Below are 25923 nucleotides of genomic sequence, written 5' to 3' on the forward strand. Positions count from 1 at the left end.
GGGGACCCGGCCAGCCGGTACGGGAGGGTTCAGGAGCTGGAGTCCCGGTGTGGCCGGGTTGTGGATTACCTCGGGGGGTTGCCGGGGTGGCTCTTGCTGGGGATTCAGGGAGAGTCGGGGTCCGGGCCCTGTTGTGCGTAGGGGGTGACGGCCCGGCTACGAGGCCTGTCCAACATTGAGCATGGCACACAGTGCATGGAGGTGAGTGGGGGCACTATATGTGCTGCCAGAGCCACTATTCAATGGCCTATGATGGCAGGGGGCCCTGTTTGGGGCCCCCATACCCCTTTCCAACAACCTTTTCATGGTTGGATTCTCACCACGAAAAGGTTGTTGGAAAGGGATATTGTAATCCCGCTGGGGGTGCCTGCCTCAGCACTTCCGCCATTCATGGACGCTGCTCTGACCGCTGCCCCGTGGGGATCTATGATCATGGCGGTGCTGGTAGTCTTATGTCCAACAGCTTAATGCCCAACTGTGAGTATCAAAATACGGCGGTCTGACTGAAGGGCTGTCGACGGTCGGGCTGCCCCCCGACGACTTGTCAACGGTCCGACCGCCAACATTGTAATAAGGCTCTTAGACCTTTTCCCAGTCTTCCGCAGGCAGAGTGCAAAGGGTCTTGACAACTCGGGAGCTCGTCTTTATGGCATCTACAGCACTCCTCCTGAATGACAGTAATATTGGGCCTCATACACTCATAGCAACATACAGTTAGGAATGTTCAAAAGCGAGGTAGGCACTTTATAGAACAGCAGCTAGCAACATACAGTTAGGAATGTTCAAAAGCGAGGTAGGCACTTTATAGAACAGCAACCAAAGATGCCTTTCACTGAACCCAAAGTTAGAATGTTACACAGGAATCAGGAGCAAGTGTACCCTCCAATGTCTGTTTTTTGGTGGGGTGATGTTAGTGTATTGCAACTGTGATTGTTTCAGGTGGCAGAAGTACTCCAACTGACCCTCAAAAGACACAGCAGGTAGAGGGTCTGAGCTGTCCAAATGACAGATGGGGGAGAACCTCTGTTGGGGTATATCATATTTCTGGGCACAGCTGCCCCTGTCAGAAATATGCTAATGAAAATACTAATGTCAGAGTCGTTGTTGAGGCAGAGAGGGAAGCTGAGCCATCAAACAGCTCACTTCAGTGGCCTTGCAGTTCGTCATCTCTCCCCTCTATTCCTTCCCGGTTTCATTTCTGCATAGTCTGGCCTGATGGACGCCTAACTTATGCACATGCCAGTTCATCTTTGCATGCCCTTGATGTACTTCTGTTGTGGGCCATGCTCGTAGAGAGGAGGGGACCTCCCTGTCGTTCGTAAGTCCTCCTGGTCCTGCACCATAAGCAAGCAGGCAGCACTCAACTTCAAGGAGCTCCTCACATATAACTCTCAGAAGCTCAGCCTGTCATCTTCCACCTCATATGCAAGCATTTTGGGCAGAAAAATCGCTTCATAAATAAACACTTGGGGCCTCATTTATGAAAAGTGACGCATCGCTGTGTGAAAACAGCGATGCGTCACTTTTCAGTGCGCCCTCCTTGCGACACCAATGATGTGTCATATTTACAGTATGACGCATCATGGCGCAAGGAGTTACAGATACGTCAGTATTTCTGACGTATCTGTTTGGCTCAAAAGTGACGCATTACTAGAGTGTGTCACAAAAGGGACGCAACTCCAGCAATGTGTCCTTTCACATGGGGCTAGCCCCATGTGAAAGGGCCTGCGTCAGTCTTATGCCTGCTGTGAGGCAGGCGTAAGAAATTGACGCATTTGTGTCCTAGAAGTGGCGCAGTGAAATGTTATAGATTTCACTACGTCACTTCTATGACCCTTACTTGCTTCAAAACGCCCACCCTGCATACATTATACCTGGTGCAGGTATAATGTGGCGCAGGGGTTTACAAAGTGACGCATCTACCTAGATGCGTCAATTTGTAAATATGGCGCAACAAGGGGCATTTTTTACGCCTCTGGTGCGTCACAAAAAGTGACGCACTGGTGGCGTAAAAGTGACGCACAGCCTCATAAATGAGGCCCTTGGACCTTCTCACCAACTCATCCATCCCACATGTCTACACCACCATCCTTGGTGATTTCAACCTTCATTGCACCTCAAGCATGAAAAACAAGGTATCCGTTTGTCAACCTCATTAACAGCCAAGTGATGCAGCCTGTCATCCAAACACATTCCAAATTCCACATCCTGGGTCTTGCCTTCTCAACATCACCAAACATCCGGTACAAGCCTCCAATACTCATAGACTGGACCAACCACCTTGCTAATGTGAAAAGAAAATTGTAAAAGTATACAATATGTTAATTAAGGCAAACAAACACACTCAAAGAGAAAGCGTGTCGCCTCTCTGAGAGACTGCACATGTAATGCTAACTCTACCCACAAATCTCTACTTTTTATAATATCCCATATGCAACAATGGAAAGATACACTTGACAGAAACTGAAATGCAAACAGTATGAGTTTCTGAATTGACAGGGCTCACTAGAAGGATGGAGAGGACTCTCAGACCCTGAGCAAGGCATATGTGAATCCTTGCATACAACTGTGAACAGGAAAAGGATGATTAATACTTCAGAAACATGAGTACAGCGCATAATTAAGTATAAGATAGGTATACAAAATGGCTACAATTAAACAGCGTAGCATTTTAATCAAATATAAATCAACATATATGACTTGAAAAGGGTAAAATGAGTTCATAATCCCTGCCTTTTGTACCTTTTGTTACAAAGTAAAATATATTTATAGCCATCATTCTGTTAATTTCAATTGCACATTCTCCTAAATGATGTCCTCCAAGATCACAATTGTAAGACTTTACATCACTATGGTAATCTTCAGTAATCATTCATGGATAAGCACAAGAGGCTTTTTTTGTTAGCTGTGAAACGATTAGTAATACACTTACATACCTATTTGAGAATATAAACAGTAATCAAAAGAATTAATATTGGAAGTAATGTTTCAATGATGTCCATTCCCCCAGGCTCTGAAGACATCTTTCAGCCAGGACCAAATTCCTCCTAGCTCTAGGCTAAATGTGTCATGTAATATTACAGCATTACACACCTGTTCTACTAGTTAAGCAGTTATCCTGACTTCATGGATTGCCTGTTTGACCCCATACACAAGGATGAGAATCGAAAATACATTATTTGTTTCAGAAATGGCACACTGCTGTTTTTCTCAATGAGGAAAAGTATTAGAAATGTGAAGGATAGCAGGAACCACATAGAAAATGTTGCAAGTCCCCACCCAGCCTCTGTGTATCCAGGGATATGCTGCTCTAACACATACAAAATACCTACTATATACTGCATCTGGTTCACAGCAGGTGAAAACACTTCACTGGCCAGTCTAAAGTTGAAAGCACGAACATAATAGGAAATCACATAAAAAATAATGTCACACTACAGCCCAGAAAGATGCTGCCAGTGTGTCTTGCAAAACATTCCACGGAAAGAGTTCGCAAGGTGACTAGTTGGTCTATTCTCATCCTTGTGTATGGGGTCAGACAGGCAATCCGTGAAGTCAGGATAACTGCTCAACTAGTAGAACAGGTGTGTAATGCTGTAATATTACATGACACATTTAGCCTAGAGCTAGGAGGAATTTGGTTAATCGGGAGCATGGCAGCCAGGATGATCTGGAGACTGGAACGTGCTCATCTCTGGGTTGCCCACAGAAGTACAAGTCTAAACATGCTTCTTCTTTGCAAAGAGACCCAAGAATCATCGGATAGCCTACTTGGGAGTCAGTGGGTAGGTGAGTAATTATCAAACAAGATTATACATTTAACCTGTTGGTTACCCCCAACAGGTACAGATAGGTATTCTCTTGATATATGAAATGGTGGATCTTGGGGAAGGCAGTTCTTCTCCACACAAATGCTTTCTGAACTTCAGTGAGGTATCACACAGAGATCCAAAGCTAGACACTTGCAGAAAAGATGGGTGGCCAGACCCACAAAACAATCCGGTAGCAGATGGTCAGTCGATCACGCTGGATAGAGGTGGTAATGATAGGGAGGGGTGACTGCATCATGTGGTTGAATGGGTGCAGTCAACAAGTCTGTACTTGAGAAGCTGATGCAAGCTGGTGTAATGGACCAGGTCCAGCACCAGGAGGTGGCAGGAGATGGGATGCACAGCCGTTGCAGAGGAAAGGCTTTTACAGTTTCAGTTCTTACACTGGAGGAGTAAAGGTTGCCCTTGGCCTAGACGAGAAGAAAGCCCAGCTGGCACATGAGAGGAGCTAGCGCAAGATGAACTTAAGGCATCAAACTCCAGTGATGATAGTGGTCGCAATTCACAAGTGCCTAGTAAAGAGCAACAAAGGCCACATCCCAAAAGGAATATATACCACAACACCATCACAACGCTGTTGTTGCATCGACTGCGTTGTTACCACGCAGTGCCTTTACAACGCAAGTCGTTACAACGACTTGCGCTAGATGGCTCGCTGGACTTAGGAATAGTATGATTTATTATTCCAACTCTCGTGTGTGCAACACCAGGGAAGGTGTTGGAATAGTAAATCATACTATTCCTTAGTCTAGAGCGCCATCTAGCTCATGTTGTTGTAACAACTTGCGTTGTAAAGGCACTGTGTGGTAACAACGCGGTCAATGTAACAACTGCGTTGTGATGGTTTTGCGGTGTAAAAACCACATAGCAAAGGTTGTTTCCCTCCCAAAAGACCTGGTTACTAGTTATGTGGTGTAGGATGACATTGGTAGGTCATTTACAGCATATGAAGTGTTCCTGCATATGCTTAGCATCCCAGAGGAGGACTGGCTTGTTAGCCTGTGGAAGCACCCACCAATTGTTGAGAGGGATACACTTTTGGCCCTAGATACAGCTGGCCAAGTTAGGCATCGCCAACGAAAGAGGACCTCTTAGATCGATTTGGGTTAACCCCGGAAAAGTAGAGCCTGAAGTTCAGGGATAGTCAGAAGCAAGCAAACCAATCTTGTGTGGATTTTGTAAACACATCTAGTAAGGCAATGGATGGTTGTGTGAAGAGTAGTATGGTAAAGGATTATGATTGACTGTATAATTTGATTATGCAGGAGCACATTTTGAGTAATTGAGTTACAGAGTTATACCAGTAGCTGATAGACTCCAAGCTCATTGTGCCCAGGGAGCTTGGAAAAGAAGCGGATCGCTGGCTCAACACTAGGGTTTTCAAATGGTTACCTGGTGGAAACCACAGAGAGGTGGTTCCGGTTCCCATCAGCAAAATGAAAGTGGAGGCAGAGATAATACAAAGGAGTTCTCTAAAGGGCCTCAAAATATTTTTAATGGAAGGATTCCCAAACCACTTCTGAGCAAATGCGGAGGGGGGTTTTGTGGGAGAAAGCCCGTGGTGCCATATCACCAGGCCTGGTGATATGACTGTCCAGACTATAAAAAGGGACACTCAGGATGTCCCGAGCAGCCCCCTCCCAGTGGGAAGCCCCCAAGGATTACCAGTTTCGTGCTGGGGGACGAAGTTTCCTTAGTAAACATTAGGGAGTGAGCAGAGGTTACCCTGGTTGGGTTGTAAGGTGAAGATAGACTGTCCCAGGTAGAGTTTTGTGTGGCACAGAGAGAGTGCCCTACCAAGGAGGGTCTTCTGCTCAGGCCCAGAAGGATGGAGACACATCTAGTGATTACCTCATTTACTGAGAGGAGGCCTCCTTTACAGTGAGCTTAAGACACCTTAGCCTGAGTCAACCAGAGTGTTGGTTGTCCCCCAGTCCTATCAGACATCCTTACCAGAGCTGGCTCATGGCATGCTCGTGGCAGGACATTTGGGGCAGGCCAAAACTTTTGACTTCTTGCTCGCCCCTTTCTATTGGCCCCAGATGAGGACCAAGGTATATGTGTGCTGCCAGTGTTGTGTGGCTTGTCAAGCAAAATGCATGTCAGGAGGGAAGCGGAGAATTCTCCTCCAGAAGTAGTAACGACTCCCTTTGAGAGAGTAGAGGTGGATGTTGGTGGCTCCCTTGACCCTAAGAAAGCCCTAGCAAACAAGTTATCCTGGTGGTGTATCCTGGTATTGGTGGACCATGCCACCCGGTTCCCTTTAACATACTCCTGAGGATGGTGACCCCACCTGTGGTGGTCAGGGCACTGATTGGAATACCTACCTGAGTAAGGTTTCTCAAGGAAGTAGTGCCTGACTGGGGGACAAACTTCACTTTGGAATATATGAAGTCCATGTGGAATGAGTGTGGGGCTACTTACAAGTTCACCACACTACACCCTCCCCAGACCAATTGGCTTGTTGGGAGATTCAATAAGACTCTGCATGGCATGATAAGGGGCCTCTCTGAGCCTTTGTGGCATAGGTGTCTTACTATCATGCTCCTGTTTCCCTACAGGAAGATGTTCCAGAGGGGAGTGGGCTTCAGCTTGAACTTCTATTTGGCCACTCAGTGAGAGGACCTCTCAGTCTTGTAAAGAATGGTGGGAGAAGCCACAAGAAAACCTTCACAAGACTTGGTGGGTTACAGGTTGACCCTTAGGACCAAGATGAGGCAATACATGAGGAGGCCAACTTAAATTTGGAGGCCAGCCAGGAAATGATCAAGCAGAGGTTTGACCACCCTGGTAGAGTACCAACCTTACAATAAAGTGTGAGTAATGGAGCCCGTGGAGCCTCCAGTCTTGCAGGATCGGTGGACTGGGCCCTATAAAGTAAAAGGGAAAAAGAATGAGGTCACCTGTCTCGTGGACCTGCGGGCTCTTGGGATCCCTTTTAGGCTCCTGCATGTAAATAGCCTGAAACCACACTTTGATAGGTCAGAGTCAACCATGTTCATTGTGACAGATAGAAGAGAAGAGAAGGGAGCTGAGACCGTCCCAGATCTCCTATCACGCAAAGAGCAAGATGCTGAAGTGGCAGGGGTATTCCTCTCCCCATATCTGAAAGAAGAGCAACAGGGGGAATGCTGCCAGTTGCTTGGACATTTCACCTCTTTGTTCTCACTGACTTTCCAACTGTTGTCCCGATGACATGGCTACATGCTACAATATACTTGTTAAAAACAAAAATCTGAAGGGTGTCATACAAAGTGAGAGCCAAGGATATGGTGTCCAAAATGCTGTGCCTGAGGGAGATTGAGCCCTCCATAGGTTCCTGGTCGAGCCCAGTGGGCCAGGTACCCAAAGCTGCCTTATAGGTGGCACCTCCAGACTGTCTCTCCGGTTCTGTATGGACTACCAGGAACTCAACTCACGACTGATGCACACCCTATACCCAGTTCTGGTTAGCTTATTTGCAGGCTAGGGGCTGCCATGTTCCAAAGTACCTTTGATTTGACATCAGGGTACTGGTGGATTGCTAATGGAGGATACAAAGAAGAGGCCTGCCTTCTCTACTCCGGCAGACCATTTCCAATTCCAGGCAATGCCCTTCAGATTAAAGGATGTTCTTGCCACCTTCCAAAGATTAGTCAACCAAATCTGGATGGGTTACAGGAATTCAGTGCCTCCTTCCGGGGTGACACTGCAGTCTTCAGCTCCAGCTGGGAAAACCACCTGACCCACCTCCAGAAAGTGCTGCAGGCCCTGCAATAGGTAGGATTCACTTTCAGGCAAGTAAGGACCGGATAGAGCAGGGATCATCGGTGTAACTGGGTCACCAAGTTGGCAGAGGTCACATACTACCTCTGCAACTCAAGCTCCAGACCATCATGGCCTGTGAGCCTGCAAAGACCAAGACAAGGGCAGAGGCTTTTTGGGAGCATTATTTCACCAATGACAGAACTCACCCAAACAAGCAACCCAGAAAGGTGATCTTAGTTGGTATGATACTTTGCTTGGTCTGATGTCATGAGTTGTCAGTGTGTTACGCAAAGGGACTTCAATAGCATGACATTGTCTTGAGCTCTGATTTCTTCTTTTTTTCCTGCCTACATATGAAACATTTATTGTTAGTGACATCATTGGAGTACTGTGGCACTGAAGGGCTTGGGTTGTACTTGTGTGTTTTAGTTGGAAAACACACAAATACAACTTGATCTGACTTATGTCTTTGTTCAGAGACCACAGATCAAGGCAGGGGCATACCAGTCTGATATGTCCTCACTACTGTAGGAATGGGACAGAAATTGGGAAGATGTTGTCTAAATACTTATACTTGTTCCTTCATTATTTTGATGCCCTTTCTTTAACCATGTACTTTCGGTAGAAAGATTCTTAGTCCACAGACCTCCGCTGACTTTGGATATTTTTTCAGGATAAGGGATAGGTTGAGCCACTCTTTATATGCACACCTCTTCCCCTTTTGTGAAGCTGCTATGAATTTTTTTACGTTTTTAAAAGTCAAATAGAATGCATATGTGCTTTTTCAAAGTTGTCCCTGTTTCTGGAGGTGGGCACCTCCCCAAAAGTGTATCTAGCAGGACAGGGAATGGATTATCAATGTGACAATCTTTTCTGTTGTCTTCAGCTTCCATTGGAAGCCTTTATCACAAGCAAAGGGCTTAACCACAGTTATGATGTCACCCAGGGGAAGGGATTTCTTTTTCTTTGTTCATACGCCTCACCCTGGTCTCCAGAGGCCCCACTGTAACAGTGGAATGGAGGTTGGCGGTCTAACCTGCGCTGTTCCACCTCTCCTGGGTGGATGCAAGTGGGTTTCTTTGTGACAATATAGACAACTCAAACTTCGCTCTTGTGGTCTATTTAATGTTACTCACAATCACTCAGTGAAAAATACCCGTTATTCACAGTTAACCATCTATAATGTTACATATAATATTTTTTTTTATTCTGTTTATTATTTTTCGAAAACATACAAAGTACTTCAGAAGCATCATTACGATCAATACATAGTGTACACTCAGCCTGGACGCATCTCTATTTCTCATAGCAGTCTTCATATTTACGGAACATATCTATATATTTCATTCTACCAATGGAACATCAAGAGACAAATGAGAGGATATCAGTGTAGTACCTAACAGACTACAACAACAGTTCACATTTCCATTACATTAGGTCATATCAATGCATGCATATACTGTAAAGTAGCCCATATTAAAGTGCAAAGTATTGGGGTTATAGCCTGCAACATTACTGTGTATAACGGAGGGCCCCCAGAGCCAGCTTATGTTGCCGAATCAGCTAGTATGTAGGTATCGATGTATCGGGTTTCGAGGGCAGATGTGGGTGTTCCAGTAGACAGCATGTCAACGGTGCCCAAATATCTCTGGGCCTAGATGCGCCGGGCAGCAACTCAGCGTATGTGGTGAGTCGCTCTTGGCGTATCACCAAATCGTCAATCCATTCCTTGAATTTGGGTGCTCGCCCCCTTCCCCAACGGCAGGCCACTCGCCTCTTAGCCATAAGTAATGCCAATGCGACATATTTGCGGTGCGCTGCGCTGCCTGTAAAGGTTTGACGTAGCCTATAATGTTACATATTATTTTATTTCCTACCTACCTTCAATAAGTAGCGTAGCAAGCCTGCCATTGGCCCACAAACAAACAAGGAAGAGGGCCCACTAGCCTAGTTCATAGCAAAATACAACCATGACTGGGGTTTAGGAGGCCCCTCATTCCTCAGCGATATGATGTCACTGCCCCTGCTTCACTATTGATAGCTATGGCCAGGGCTCAGCACTGGCAGTTCTAAAAAGCAGATCCTGAGACGGGTGCCTAACGGGCTCTCCATTTTTGCCCTCACCCTCAGGGTGAAAAAAATATATTAACTCTGCAGCAGTACCACCCTTCACTGCCTTTGATGTAACTTCAAAGAGACTGGTTATAGTTCTTTCACAGCCTCATCATTTCAAAACTGAAGAGTTTTCAATATTCTATACAACGAGGCCCTAGTTGTTGCTTGTTTATCTTACGCAACTAACAATCATTGACAAAGCCAATAGTCCTTACTTGTTTTTGGTGTAATGTTACTTGTATTACATATATGGATGCAATGACAGAAGCAGCACAATACCAGTTGGGCTAAGCACAGGTTATAGCTAATGTGTTTTTAAGTCGCGCTCTTAATTACATCGGCCACGCCCCTTTGAGAACCCCCCTCCATGTTTTTTTCATTTAACTTAAAGCCCTGGCTATAGCCCTCCTTTCAATGTATCTCATCCTGAGGCCTAATGGCCCATCTCTGCGTTGAAACGTCGTGCTGCCCCCTACCGGTGGTGACGGGTTTATACCGGCTCTACCAGTAAATTTAGGTCCAAAGCCGGATTAGTAGTTAACCCTCACAGAGTACAGGTGAGGCGCTCATCGCCGAACCCAGATAGTGCCCTTCTCATTGCATTTAGTTAACCATAGAGCTCGTCTGAGGGAATAAATGCAATGCTATTATAAAACCACTGTGGCATTTCGTAATAAATTTCTAGATAAAAGAGTAGGATGTGTAGTGAACATATACTCCTTCCAACATGGCCACTTGTGGTCATTAGACCTTCCTCTATGTTCCTACCTATTAAGCCTCCCAGAATACCTGTGTACATTCCATGTTGTAATTGAATGAACCACACTTGTCAGTCAGTTGATGGTCTGGTCAGCTGGCGAGGTGTGTTGCTCTGCTGTAACTTAATAAACCTATCTTATAACTACCAAGAAGTATCCTGCTGGCAACTTGAACATATTCACAACATTTTGGCGACGAGGGTGGGATATAGAGGAAGGTCTAATGACCACAGGTGGCCATGTTAGAAGGAGTACCTGTTTACTACACATTTTAAACATATTTGCAGCATTCACACATCACAAAGGTCACCCTGTGTAAATGAATCTGTTTACAATTGCTTTTTTTCCTGGAAAACATTTGAGCCAGAGACAAATGTAACCAAGAGCCACAGCTAGGTCTCCATATGTATTGATCTGCATAAATGTGCCCAGGACCACACAGTGTGGAAACACATCTCTTTCCAGTCTGTCTCTTAGCAGTTTCTGCCCACAAGTCACTCTTTCATTTCAGTTTGTGGCTCTTCTCTCTATGGCAGTTATTTCTGATGACGGCACTCTCCTCAGGTGGCAGAGAGTTAACATAACCATGGAGGTGTGCACCACCCGCTCACCTGCAGCTGGGGAAGTGACAGTCTCTCTGCACAGCGGTGTAGGCAGGTGTTGAAACTTGTGTCGTTGGGCTCGCAATAATTTTTTTCCAGTAAAGATGGCACCCCTATTGGGACACCTTTGACCCCTGCACAAACGTCCCCAGAGACACGCTGCCTACTTTCCTGGGCCTTTTGTACTATCACAATGAGACGATGGTGTCATGCACTGCTTCTTCTCACTCAAGGCCTCGCACAAGCCCCCACCGTGCCCCCAGCCTGCCCAGCCTAATGTAGGCTTCAAGACGTCTGCGTGCTCACTTTTGGCTGCCTGCGGCTCATTACACTTACCCCCTCCACTCGTCTGTCTGCCCGTGAGGTCCTTGCATTTTATGTCTCTACCTCTTTCTATTCAGCGTCGCCATAAAAAAGACGCCATTTTCAGCTGATAGCGCGAGGCCTGGTAACCTAATCACTCCTTTGGACTGCTGATAAAGGGGCAGCTCTGGGCTGTCAATCAGCAGCGGCTCGAGTAGTCTCGCGCTGGCCTGCTGCGACAGCGAGCGTCCCAGGGCGCGAGCTGGCGGAAGCAGGCCTGGAGTGACACGAATTCCCTGGTGGGCGATAGGACATGCTCGGCGGAAACGACTGTCAGCGCGTGGGCACCTCTGAGGCTGGCAAGGGTTCCTCTGATTGCCACCGCCAGGAATCTTCGTGTGTGGGAAAGCATAACTTGAGGGGCCAGCTCTCAGAATTAACAGTGGTATAAAAAGAGAACAATCCAGTTTCATTTGCAAAATATTGCTGCTTGTGCATACCAAACTAAAATGAAACATTTCCGAGCAGATTCATAAGCCATGCAAAGAGTCTTTGCTAAAGTATTCACTTTCAGTGCAAAGCAATTTGTGTACAGGAAAGTTGCCCTTAAAGTAGTTCAACTAGAGCTTTGCATTCCATGGGTGGCACTTGGGTCTTTCAATACTACCACCCATGTTTTTTATGCAAAACAAGATCTTTGAAGACTGTATTCTAGCTTTGTGTCAAACTATATCGCCTCTTGATGGAGGTGTTGAGCAGAAGAAATGTATTTCATTCATGCCAACATTTTAGAAAAAGAAAGTGTTTTTAAAATAATCGGGACAATGTATTTATCCCATTAACTTCTGTTGAGGCCTGAATCTGGTCTATTGTCATGTACTGGGACTAAATGAAAACACCAGTTTTTTAGGTCTCGTGACCTATCAATGCGCATGCGCATTGAGAGAAGCGAGACTATAGGGCTTTAAACAAAGTTTACCTAACTGTGGCGATTTGGTGCTGTGCCCGTGGCTTTTAGGTCAATGCGCAAGCGCATTGACCTAAAATGCGCGTGCACATCACCAAATCGCCGTCTGTTCCCTCAGCCGCACTCCTCCCACACCTTTGAAGTGAAGCTTAGTGTTGGACAGGCCGCATGGTCAGGCTGCCCCCCCTCCCCGCAACGGGACCCGGACCCTGGCTCTCCCTGAATCCCCAACCAGAGTCCCCGGCGACCACCCGAAGTACCCTGCAATCCCTCCACCACAAGACACCAGCTCCGGACCCAGCTGGCCCGGGGCACCATCCACACCCCGGCCTCGGCCCAGCCGCCATTTTGGGTACTACAGCACGAGGCCGCGTGGCCTCAACTCGACCCTAACCCTGGGCCCGGCCGGCCCCGACATCGAGGCACCAACCTCCGCCCAGGAGGCAGAGTGACCACTTGGCGAGTCAATGGGAGAAGGAATCGTCAACGGCTCTCCTCCGCCAGGTGTCGATCACCCCGGGCCGCCCTGGGCGCTGGCTCCACCCCCCTGCTGGGTGTCTGGACTCCCTCATCCCGGACCTCCCGGCCCCCAGGCGCGAGGGTCCGGACATCAAAGGGGACCAGACCTATAACTGAGGCAGGGCCAGACCAGGAAGGGAGTTGTATCCTGGAGTCGAGAGACCCGAGAAGAACTCATCCGTGACTGGCCTGCTGGCGCTGCCGCGGCCCTCTGCCTCGTGAAACCATCGTCTTGGCCTGCTGGCGCTGCCGCGGCCCTCTGCCTCGTGAAACCATCGTCTTGGCCTGCTGGCGCTGCCGCGGCCCTCTGCCTCGTGAAACCATCGCCTTGGCCTGCTGGCGCTGCCGCGGCCCGACTCACAGACTCTCCAGCTCGAGGATTGTGAGCTCGCCTTTTGCCACCCCCTGTACCGACCCGGTACCAAGACTGTCCCGCTACCCCCTTTTCCCTACAGAGACTAGAAGTGAGAGGACCCTCAGGTCCGAGATATCCTGTATCGCCAATATCCTTGCCTTACGAACCTTATATAAAGTATTGAACTCGACCTGGTGTGGTGCCTATTTGTGGGGAGGGAGGTGACTTGTCTGTACGATCGCCGGAGACGGTCCTCCTCGGGGACCTCTCCCTCAGTATTCGGCCGACCCTCAGAGTCCCCGTCTAACATTGGTGGCCAGCGGAGGGATCCGAACCTACGCATAATCGTACAGAAAGTCACTCGCCCCACGACACACAACCACCATGACAACAGAGAGCGGAACAACGGAAAAATTCCAGATGGAAAAATTGGAAGACTACAACCACCGAGAACTGAAGCAGTATTGCATAGAACTTGGCCTCCCAACCACCGGTCTGAGCACAAAGGAAGACTTCAAACGGGCCCTAGAAGCTTGGGCAGAAACGGGTACGGCCGTACCCCGAACACGAACAACCGAGACGAGCCCCGCACCAACTGAAGAAAGAAGAGCGGGTCTCTCCCTGGAAGAGATCCGAGAAAGAGAAAAAAGCAGACTCCACGAATTAGAACTAGCCCGACTTCGCTTGGATGGAGAACTCAAGCTGGCGGAACAAAAAATAACTCTGGAACACTTACGGCTCCGAGAGGAGCGAGAAGAGAAGCAAAAACAGAGAGAGCTAGAGGAAAAGAAACTAGCGTACGAACATGAGCGCAATCTCAAGGAACTGGAAATCCAGAAACAGAATAAAGAACTCGGGTTCCCCGAACGACCGACCCTGCCTGCCTCTACCGAGCCCAAGGTTCACATCCCCAAAGATGTCATCCGGGAATACCACAAGAACGATGATATACAGCAGTGGTTTAAAGCCTATGAGGTGGCCATGACCTCCCACCGGATTCCACGGAGCGACTGGGGAGCCGGATTATGGGGGAGGTTTGTCAACGAAGGGCGGGACGCCCTGCTGCAACTCCCGGACCATCTGATGACATCCTACGACCACATGAAGGCCGCCCTCCTCACTCGATACGGGCTCACACCCGAGATGTACCGCCAGCGGTTCCGCGACTGCAAACGGATTCCGGGTACGACCTGGGTGGAGTACGTGAACTTCTTTAGTCGAGCCTTCGAAGGGTGGATCAAGGGCAACAAAGTGACCACCTACGAACAACTTTTTGACCTTATCGTATGGGAGCACCTGTCGAACAACTGCTTCGTGGAACTCCGGCAACACCTCTTGGACAGTAAACTAACCGAACCTCGGCAACTCGCCGCCAAAGCCGACCGGTGGGAAAGCACCCGAGTTGGCCGGAACGGACCCAGCGAATCATCCAGACCGTACCCAGGGCCCCATCGCCCCCGGGGAGGAGGAGGAGGAGGCCAGGGTCGGGGGAGAGACCCCGGCCCCTTGTCACCCACAAGCAGCCCCTCAACCCCGGTCGGCCGAGGGAGCCCAGCCATCCGGGCCGGTTTCCGGGCCAACGTTATGTGCCACAGATGCCAACGACCCGGCCACTACGCCAGTGATCCCAACTGCCCAAAGAATCCGAACACTACCCCCCGCCAGGTCGCAGCGGCCGCCCTAGGGGAAGAACTAATCCCGGAAGACCAAGAAGAGTACGAGACCGACCCCTCTGAGTGGGCACCAGCCGCCATGGCGCTGGTCTGCTTGGGGGAGAGGGAGATGATTCCGCGGGCCCCCCTTCCCGCCAACACGCAGAAGTACAGTCAGTGGGTCAACATCAATGGCCGCCGGGCGGAAGCCCTCCGCGACACCGGGGCCAGTGTAACGGCGGTCCGACGCCACCTTGTCACTCCCGACCAAATCCTGCCGAACATTCTTTGCCCTGTCCGATCAGCAGACAATTCCGAAAGTCTATGCCACATGGCCTGCGTCCCCTTCGAGTGGGGAGGAGTAACAGGGATGTTAAAGGTAACTGTCCGCGATGATGCCCCCGTGGATTGCCTCCTAGGAAACGACCTCGAAAGCTCTCCCTGGGCAGCTGTCGAACGGAGGGAACACCTGGGGATGCTCGGCCTCCCCGAATGGGTCTGCGTCACGACCCGGTCCATGACCGCCCGCGCGGTCCCCAGTCTAGAAGAGCCCGAGTGGCCGGAACCTCCTCCCGCGCTCATCCCAGAGGAGGCCGCCCCAGAAGCCAGTCCCTCGACCCAAACAGAAGAAGGATCCGACCAGCTTCGGGACGTCCCTGACCTGGCACAATGGCGTCAGGAGGGAGGCCCCACTCAGGAACAATTCCGGGCCGAACAGAAAACATGTCCCTCTCTCGAAGGACTCCGGCAGCAAGCCCTGGCCCAGAGCACAGGGGATACCTCGGGGGCCCACTGGATCTACTGGGACCAAGACCTGCTCTACAGCGAGCAGAAAATTGCAGAACTAGGAGCCAGTCGGGTACTGGTGGTGCCCCTTCGCTTCCGAGACTTTCTCCTGAACTTAGCCCACGATGTCCCCCTTGCCGGACACCTGGGACAGGATAAAACCTACGACCGCCTGGTGACCCATTTTTTCTGGCCCCAAATGCGAAAGGATGTCGCCAACCACTGCAGGGCCTGCCCCACCTGCCAGGCCAGCGGAAAAAGTGGCCGAAAAATCAAAGCACCTTTACAACCCTTTCCTGTCGTCACCACCCCGTTCGAACGAGTGGGAATAGACATTGTGGGGCCCCTCGACCCCCGAACAGCCCAAGGACACCGGTTCATCCTGGTCCTAGTAGACCACGCCACCCGCTATCCCGAGGCCATCCCTCTTCGGACTGTGACGGCCCCCGTGGTGGGCCGAGCCCTGATGGGGATCTTCTCCCGGGTGGGGTTCCCCCGGGAGGTCGTCAGCGACAGGGGCACAAACTTTATCTCCCGATATATGAAGTCTCTCTGGCAACAATGCGGGGTCACCTACAAATTCACGACCCCCTATCACCCGCAAGGAAACGGACTGGTCGAGAGGTTCAACCGCACCCTCAAGGGAATGATTATGGGCCTAGAGGAACCCCTTCGACGCCAGTGGGACGTGCTACTTCCATGCCTCCTATTTGCCTATCGGGAGGTCCCGCAGAAATCCCTCGGCTTCAGCCCATTTGAACTCCTGTACGGGCACCCCGTCCGGGGCCCCCTCAGCCTAGTCAAGGAAGGTTGGGAGCAGCCTCCCCAGAAAACTCCCCCGGACATCTACAGGTATCTCCTGGCTCTCCGCAACCAGACCCGGCGGTTCCGAGAAACCGCCAAAGCCAATCTCGAGGCCAGTCAGGAGGACATGAAGAGATGGTACGATCAGCACGCATCCTCCATTGAGTTCGAACCGGGACAACGGGTCTGGGTGATGTCCCCGGTTGAACCCTGTGCACTCCAAGACAAATGGTCCGGACCCTTCAAGGTGATCGAGCGCAAGGGGCCCGTCACCTATTTAATCGACATGGAGACTGCCCGGAACCCTCTACGGGTCCTCCATGCCAACAGGCTCAAACCCCATTTTGTGCGATCCGAACTCAGCCTCCTGATGGCTACCGATAACGGGACGGAAGAAGACTCCGAACCCCTTCCGGACTTACTGAGGACCCTCGAGCGGGATGGCTCAGTGGAAGGGGTCCAGCTCTCCGAGGCCCTGTCCCCGGAGCAACGCCAAGACTGCCAAGCCCTCCTGAGGCGGTTCGCCTCCCTGTTCTCCCTCACACCCGGAGTCACCCCCTGGTGCCTTCACGATGTGGACACCGAGGACAGCCCTCCTATTCGACACCGGGCGTACCGCGTACCAGACCGGGTGCGCGCCTGCATCCAGACCGAGGTGTCCAAAATGCTGACCCTAGGAGTGATCGAACCCTCCGACAGCCCCTGGGCCAGCCCAGTCGTCCTGGTTCCCAAGGCGGCCGCCCCGGGCGTTGCCCCTGAGCTCCGGTTCTGCGTGGACTATCGGGGGCTGAATGCAGTTACCAGGACCGACGCTCACCCCATCCCCGGGCAGATGAGCTAATTGACCGGATGGGGGCCGCCCGCTACCTGAGCATCCTCGACCTAACAGCGGGCTACTGGCAGATCGCCCTCACCCCTAGGGCCCAAGAACGTTCCGCCTTCTCTACCCCGGACGGGCACTACCACTTTAAAGTAATGCCCTTCGGCATGAAAAACGCTCCGGCAACGTTCCAACGGCTGGTGAACCAGGTACTGGCGGGCCTGGAAGACTTCAGCGCCGCCTACCTGGACGACATTGCTGTGTACAGCCACCAGTGGACCGACCACCTCCGCCACCTGCGGGAGGTTCTACACGCCCTCCAGCAAGCCGGCCTCACCATCAAGGCCAGCAAGTGCCAGGTTGGCCAAGGGTCCGTGACCTACCTGGGACACCAAGTGGGAAGCGGGCTGGTGGCCCCTCTCCAGCTCAAGATTGCCGCCATCCAGGCCTGGCAACCCCCTACGACCCAAACGGAGGTCCGGGCCTTCCTGGGGCTCACCGGATACTACCGGCGGTTCGTGAAGGACTATGGCAGCATCGTGGGGCCCCTCACAGAGCTCACCTCCAAGAAGAGCCCCAAAACAGTCAACTGGACCCGGACTGCCAATCGGCCTTCGAGAAATTAAAGACCGCCATGTGCACGGCCCCCGTGCTCCAGGCTCCCGACTACAGCCGGGAATTCATTGTGCAGACGGACGCCTCCGATCATGGTGTGGGGGCCGTCCTCTCCCAACTCAACCCCGAAGGGGTCGACCAACCCGTGGCCTTCATCAGCAGACGCCTACTGCCCCGAGAACAGCGCTGGAGCACCATTGAGAGGGAGGCCTTCGCCATAGTCTGGGCACTCAAGAAGCTCCGGCCCTACCTCTTCGGCACCCCCTTCCGGGTGCAAACAGACCACCGACCCCTGCAATGGCTGATGCAAATGCGGGGGGAGAACCCGAAGCTGTTGCGCTGGTCCATCTCCCTGCAGGGGATGGACTTCACGGTGGAACATCGTCCAGGCCAGGACCACGCCAACGCCGACGGCCTGTCACGCTTTTTCCGCCTCAGCGAGGAGAGTCCCCAGGAAGATGGCTGACTCTCCCCGCCTTCAGCTGGGGGGGACGCATGTTGGACAGGCCGCATGGTCGGGCTGCCCCCCCTCCCCGCAACGGGACCCGGACCCTGGCTCTCCCTGAATCCCCAACCAGAGTCCCCGGCGACCACCCGAAGTACCCTGCAATCCCTCCACCACAAGACACCAGCTCCGGACCCAGCTGGCCCGGGGCACCATCCACACCCCGGCCTCGGCCCAGCCGCCATTTTGGGTACTACAGCACGAGGCCGCGTGGCCTCAACTCGACCCTAACCCTGGGCCCAGCCGGCCCCGACATCGAGGCACCAACCTCCGCCCAGGAGGCAGAGTGACCACTTGGCGAGTCAATGGGAGAAGGAATCGTCAACGGCTCTCCTCCGCCAGGTGTCGATCACCCCGGGCCGCCCTGGGCGCTGGCTCCACCCCCCTGCTGGGTGTCTGGACTCCCTCATCCCGGACCTCCCGGCCCCCAGGCGCGAGGGTCCGGACATCAAAGGGGACCAGACCTATAACTGAGGCAGGGCCAGACCAGGAAGGGAGTTGTATCCTGGAGTCGAGAGACCCGAGAAGAACTCATCCGTGACTGGCCTGCTGGCGCTGCCGCGGCCCTCTGCCTCGTGAAACCATCGTCTTGGCCTGCTGGCGCTGCCGCGGCCCTCTGCCTCGTGAAACCATCGTCTTGGCCTGCTGGCGCTGCCGCGGCCCTCTGCCTCGTGAAACCATCGCCTTGGCCTGCTGGCGCTGCCGCGGCCCGACTCACAGACTCTCCAGCTCGAGGATTGTGAGCTCGCCTTTTGCCACCCCCTGTACCGACCCGGTACCAAGACTGTCCCGCTACCCCCTTTTCCCTACAGAGACTAGAAGTGAGAGGACCCTCAGGTCCGAGATATCCTGTATCGTCAATATCCTTGCCTTACGAACCTTATATAAAGTATTGAACTCGACCTGGTGTGGTGCCTATTTGTGGGGAGGGAGGTGACTTGTCTGTACGATCGCCGGAGACGGTCCTCCTCGGGGACCTCTCCCTCAGTATTCGGCCGACCCTCAGAGTCCCCGTCTAACACTTAGCTTCACTTCAAAGGCCCCGGCTGCTTCACACCCTCATGCCGCTCTCCCCGCTCCGCCCCCTCCCCTGCCCGCCGTGTGCATTTCTCCTCCCCCCCCCCTCCCCACAGCAATGCCCTCCGTCTTGTTTCCTTTCTTGTTTTTCTTTCAGGTGAGATATCTTTTCCATCATTTGCGATAATACAGTTCTCATATGCATTTTTTAATTATTAGCAGCATATACACAGGCGCCCCTTCGGCGCTTTTGCTCTCAACCCTACTATCCTGTCAGCTGCATCTCTATAAGTTACTCGAAGCATGGCCTGACATGTGCACAGCTTATTCCGGCACCACCATCCTGCCAGACGCTTCTGCTTTGTTCGCCCACCGCATGGCCCTATTTGTGCACATTTTACTTTCGTGCATACCCTTACCCGCAGCCTCTCCTTCCCCACTTCTGCCTTTTCGGGTCTCGCGCTCACCGCAGACCCCTTCACATGGCTCACAGCCACCTTTTTTTCAGGTTACCATGCCATTCCCCACCTATCCCCCAGTCATTTCCGGGTAGGACGCGTGCACCCAGTGGACTCTCGGCCTTGGCCCGCTTATTCTGCCAGCCGCTTCTGCTTTGGTCGCCCACCGCATGGCCCCATTTGTGCACATTCACTTTCGTGCACACCCTTACCCGCAGCCTCTCCTTCCCGACTTCTGCCTTTTCGGGTCTCACACTCACCGCAGACCCCTTCACATGGCTCACACCCACATTTTTTTCAGGTTACCATGCCAGGTTACCTCACTCACCCTCAACCCCTCACCCTCACTCACCCTCAACCCCTCACCCTCACTCACCCTCACTCACCCTCACCCTCACTCACCCTCAACCCCTCACCCTCACTCACCCTCACCCTCACCCTCACTCACCCTCACCCTCACTCACCCTCACCCTCACTCACCCTCACTCACCCTCACTCACCCTCACCCTCATTCACCCTCACCCTCACTCACCCTCACTCACCCTCACTCACCCTCACCCTCACTCACCCTCAACCCCTCACTCACCCTCACCCTCACTCACCCTCACCCTCACTCACCCTCAACCCCTCACCCTCACTCACCCTCAACCCCTCACCCTCACTCACCCTCACCCTCACTCACCCTCACCCTCACTCACCCTCAACCCCTCACCCTCACCCTCACTCTCACTCACCCTCAACCCCTCACCCTCACCCTCCCTCAACCCCTCACCCTCACTCACCCTCAACCCCTCACCCTCACTCACCCTCACTCACCTTCACCCTCACCCTCACTCACCCTCACTCACCCTCACCCTCACTCACCCTCACTCACCCTCACCCTCACTCACCCTCACCCTCACTCACCCTCACCCTCACTCACCCTCACCCTCACTCGCCCTCACTCACCCTCACCCCCTCACCCTCACTCACCCTCAACCCCTCACCCTCACCCTCACTCACCCTCAACCCCTCACCCTCACTCACCCTCAACCCCTCACCCTCACCCTCACTCACCCTCACCCTCACTCACCCTCACCCTCACTCACCCTCAACCCCTCACCCTCACTCACCCTCACCCTCACTCACCCTCAACCCCTCACCCTCACCCACCCTCACCCTCACTCACCCTCAACCCCTCACTCACCCTCAACCCCTCACCCTCACTCACCCTCAACCCCTCACCCTCACTCACCCTCAACCCCTCACCCTCACTCACCCTCACCCTCACTCACCCTCACTCACCCTCACCCTCACTCACCCTCACCCTCACTCACCCTCACCCTCACTCACCCTCACTCACCCTCACCCTCACTCACCCTCACCCTCACTCACCCTCACCCTCACTCACCCTCACCCACCCTCACCCTCACCCTCACTCACCCTCAACCCCTCACCCTCACTCACCCTCACTCACCCTCAACCCCTCACCCTCACTCACCCTCACCCACCCTCACCCTCACTCACCCTCAACCCCTCACCCTCACTCACCCTCAACCCCTCACCCTCACCCTCACTCACCCTCAACCCCCTCACCCTCAACCCCTCACTCACCCTCACTCTCACTCACCCTCACTCACCCTCAACCCCTCACCCTCACTCACCCTCACCCTCACTCATCCTCAACCCCTCACCCTCACTCACCCTCACTCACCCTCAACCCCTCACCCTCACTCACCCTCAACCCCTCACCCTCACTCACCCTCAACCCCTCACCCTCACTCACCCTCACCCTCACTCACCCTCAACCCCTCACCCTCAACCCCTCACCCTCAACCCCTCACCCTCACTCACCCTCAACCCCTCACCCTCACTCACCCTCAACCCCTCACCCTCACTCACCCTCACCCTCACTCACCCTCAACCCCTCACCCTCACTCACCCTCACCCTCACTCACCCTCACCCTCACCCTCACTCACCCTCACTCACCCTCACCCTCACTCACCCTCACCCTCACTCACCCTCACTCACCCTCACCCTCACCCTCACTCACCCTCACCCTCACTCACCCTCAACCCCTCACCCTCACTCACCCTCACCCTCACTCACCCTCAACCCCTCACCCTCACTCACCCTCAACCCCTCACCCTCACCCTCACTCACCCTCAACCCCTCACCCTCAACCCCTCACTCACCCTCACTCACCCTCACTCACCCTCAACCCCTCACCCTCACCCTCACTCACCCTCACCCTCACTCACCCTCAACCCCTCACCCTCACTCACCCTCACCCTCACTCACCCTCAACCCCTCACCCTCACTCACCCTCAACCCCTCACCCTCCCTCACCCTCACCCTCACCCTCACCCTCCCTCACCCTCCCTCACCCTCACTCACCCTCACTCACCCTCAACCCCTCACCCTCACTCACCCTCACCCACCCTCACCCACCCTCACCCTCACTCGCCCTCAACCCCTCACCCTCACTCACCCTCAACCCCTCACCCTCACTCACCCTCAACCCCTCACCCTCAACCCCTCACTCTCCCTCACTCTCCCTCACTCTCACTCACTCTCACTCACCCTCACTCACCCTCAACCCTCACCCTCACCCTCACTCACCCTCACCCTCACTCACCCTCACCCTCACTCACCCTCAACCCCTCACCCTCACTCACCCTCACCCTCACTCACCCTCAACCCCTCACCCTCACCCTCACTCACCCTCACTCGCCCTCAACCCCTCACCCTCAACCCCTCACCCTCACCCTCACTCACCCTCACCCTCACTCACCCTCAACCCCTCACCCTCACTCACCCTCACCCTCACTCACCCTCCCTCACCCTCAACCCCTCACCCTCACTCACCCTCACCCTCACTCACCCTCACCCTCACTCACCCTCAACCCCTCACTCACCCTCACTCACCCTCACCCACCCTCACCCACCCTCACCCTCACTCACCCTCACCCTCACTCACCCTCACCCACCCTCACCCTCACCCACCCTCACCCTCACTCACCCTCACCCTCACTCACCCTCAACCCCTCACCCTCACCCTCACTCACCCTCACTCACCCTCAACCCCTCACCCTCACTCACCCTCAACCCCTCACCCTCACTCACCCTCAACCCCTCACCCTCAACCCCTCACTCACCCTCACTCACCCTCACCCTCACTCACCCTCAACCCCTCACCCTCACTCACACTCACCCTCACTCACCCTCACCCTCACTCACCCTCAACCCCTCACCCTCACTCACCCTCACCCTCACTCACCCTCAACCCCTTACCCTCACCCTCACTCACCCTCACCCTCAACCCCTCACCCTCACTCACCCTCTCCCTCACTCACCCTCAACCCCTCACCCTCACTCACCCTCAACCCCTCACCCTCACCCTCACTCACCCTCACCCTCACTCACCCTCAACCCCTCACCCTCAACCCCTCACCCTCACTCACCCTCACCCTCACTCACCCTCAACCCCTCACCCTCACTCACCCTCAACCCCTCACCCTCACCCTCACCCTCACTCACCCTCACAACACATATTGTGTTACAATAGGTGTCACATTTGCGAAAGATAAAACTATTGGCATTGTAAATAACAAAGCTATTAATTTCGCTATTTTCAAAACAAGCACATAAATAAAAAATGTGTCCTTTACAATACCAATAGCTCAAACTTTCCTAATGCGAGACCTATTGCATTGCTGTGCTTCTCTCCCCTGCTGCACTCTCCTGCTCTCTAGACATGTGGCCTAACGACCAGAGCTGCCATCTAAGTGACGTAAATACAAAACATGTTGCATTCCAAATGCTATAGGTGTCACATTCGCGAAAGTTATAACTATTGGCATTGTAAATGACAAAGCCATCAATTTAGCAATTTTAAAAACCAACAAATAAATAAAATATGTCATTTACAAGACCAATAACTCCAACTTTTCTAATGCGAGACCTATTGCATTTCCAATGCTTGTTTTCTTACTTGTCAGGAAGGCGCTATGGCAGGCAAAGAGAACGTGACAAAAATGTTATGCATTGGCCTGCAGGAGCAGGTTACTGGCTGTGCATACTCTGAGTCACACAAGAGCAGTCCCTGTCTGCACAAGCCTGCTAAGGAATCAGGGGGCATACTATCAAGGACCGGTGTTAAAATTATCGCCGTTTTATCGGCAGGAAGCTGCCGATAAAATGCCGATAATGGCCTTGATAATACGCTAATTCCCATAGAAGCCCATGTCTGGTGTTAACATGGGCTTCTATGGGAATTAACAAGGGCGTATTATCAAGGCCATTATCACCGTTTTATCGGCAGTTTCCTGCCGATAAAACAGCGATAATTTTAAAACCGGTCCTTGATAATAGGCCCCCTGGTTTCTGCAGACAGGAATCAGGAGGTGGAGACTAGCCTTGCAATCGGTAGTTTCCCATCTGAATTGGGAGGGTTGGCATGTATGGTATTTATTTCTCCAAATCAGGGGTCTCCAACCTTCCTGCCAAAAAGAGCTACTTATGTTCATTGTAAATCATCATGAGCTACTGATATTTGGCCTACTATCCACATCAAACCAGTTTACATTAGTGACAACACTATGTAAGTTTACCAGCAGTAAACACTTTGCGTATCAGGCAGGGTTGCTAGTAGTAATGTAAACAAGCATTGGCAAAGCCAATAGGTCTCGCTTATGGGCAAGCTATTGGCTTTGGCAACTGGATGGGGGTGATGAACGGGAGGGTGCGTGGCGTTGGTGAATGACTAAAGCTAGCACCAAGACAATGGCTTCATTTACTCGGACAAAGCTCAGTCAGTCAGATATTGGATACCGTATGCAAACACAATCTTAGAGCGCATGTTCTGCTTAAATTACTGGCTGTGAGAATCAGCAGGAGCAGGGCAATCAAACAAAGTCCTCATCTACAGCACACAATTGTAGAATTCCCCTGGTTCTTGTTTGAAAGGGTGTGAATGGCAGTGGGGTAGGGTGGCAATCAGGGAAAAGAGGAGAGAGAGCGCAGGGCGAGGAGAGAATCTAGCAGGAGGAAGAAAGGGTTTAAGAACAGCAGGGGAGCGAGGTGAAAAAAACAATTCCTTCTGCAGTCAGCGCAGTCACGACAGGGTTGTTAAAATTAGCGTCTGGTTACAGTAACCTTGGGTAACCTTTCTGTGCCGTCGTCCAGCTTGCACGTCTGCTCGTCTCCTTATTGTTAATAAAAAACTGCTTGCTTTACCAACGGATGCCTTAGGGAACGGGGTGATTTAAAGCAAAGAAAATCAAACAAAACGTGGAAAAAAATAATGCGAAAGCATAGCAGAAATAGTGAGCAGGGCGTGGGTTCCGAAGCTATGTGTAAACCAGAAGCAGTGCAGACCACCTTTACAGGTGACGGATGCTGCTGCCACCAAAATGTGTTGGAATCTACTCCAGCGATCTGCAGGGAGATTGTAGTACCGAACTGAATAGTTAAATGGTACCACAAAAACAGCTCCAACATCATGCATTACTCAGTTAAATACCAAGCCCCAACACACCAAATACAATTAGAAAGCCATGCCCTTGCAGCAAAACAAACTAAATAATGAAACTTGACCACTCCCAACCAAACACACTTGGCCCCATTTTGATGTCGGGCGGAAAGCCATCCAACAGCTAGTTGGAGGCTTTCTGCCTTTTATTGAAGGCTTCCCTCTGACCGCCGTATTGCAATACCGGTGGTTGGAGGGAAACCCGCGAGCGCCGTAATGGTACATAATCCCATAATGACGGAGGAGCTCCACCGTCAGGATTATGATGTCACTTTCCCACAGCCTTCCATGTCAGCCTTTCCAACATGGAAAGGCTGTCAGAAAGTGACTTTGGGGGCCCCTACCAAGGCCCCTTTCCCCCCTGGCCCTCCGCGATGTGGCCTCTGTGGGGCCCCCTAAACTTCCCAGCACCATGTGGCAGGCACCGCATGGTACCGGCCACACGGTGAACAACCTTTACAACGAAACTTTTACAACGCACTACCATTACAACGCGGTCATTACAACGCAAACCATTACAACGCATTGCGCTGGGGGGCGCTCTAGGATAGGGAATA

This window comes from Lissotriton helveticus, chromosome 1_2 (genome assembly GCF_964261635.1).
Source record: "Lissotriton helveticus chromosome 1_2, aLisHel1.1, whole genome shotgun sequence".
Classification (NCBI taxonomy): domain Eukaryota; kingdom Metazoa; phylum Chordata; class Amphibia; order Caudata; family Salamandridae; genus Lissotriton; species Lissotriton helveticus.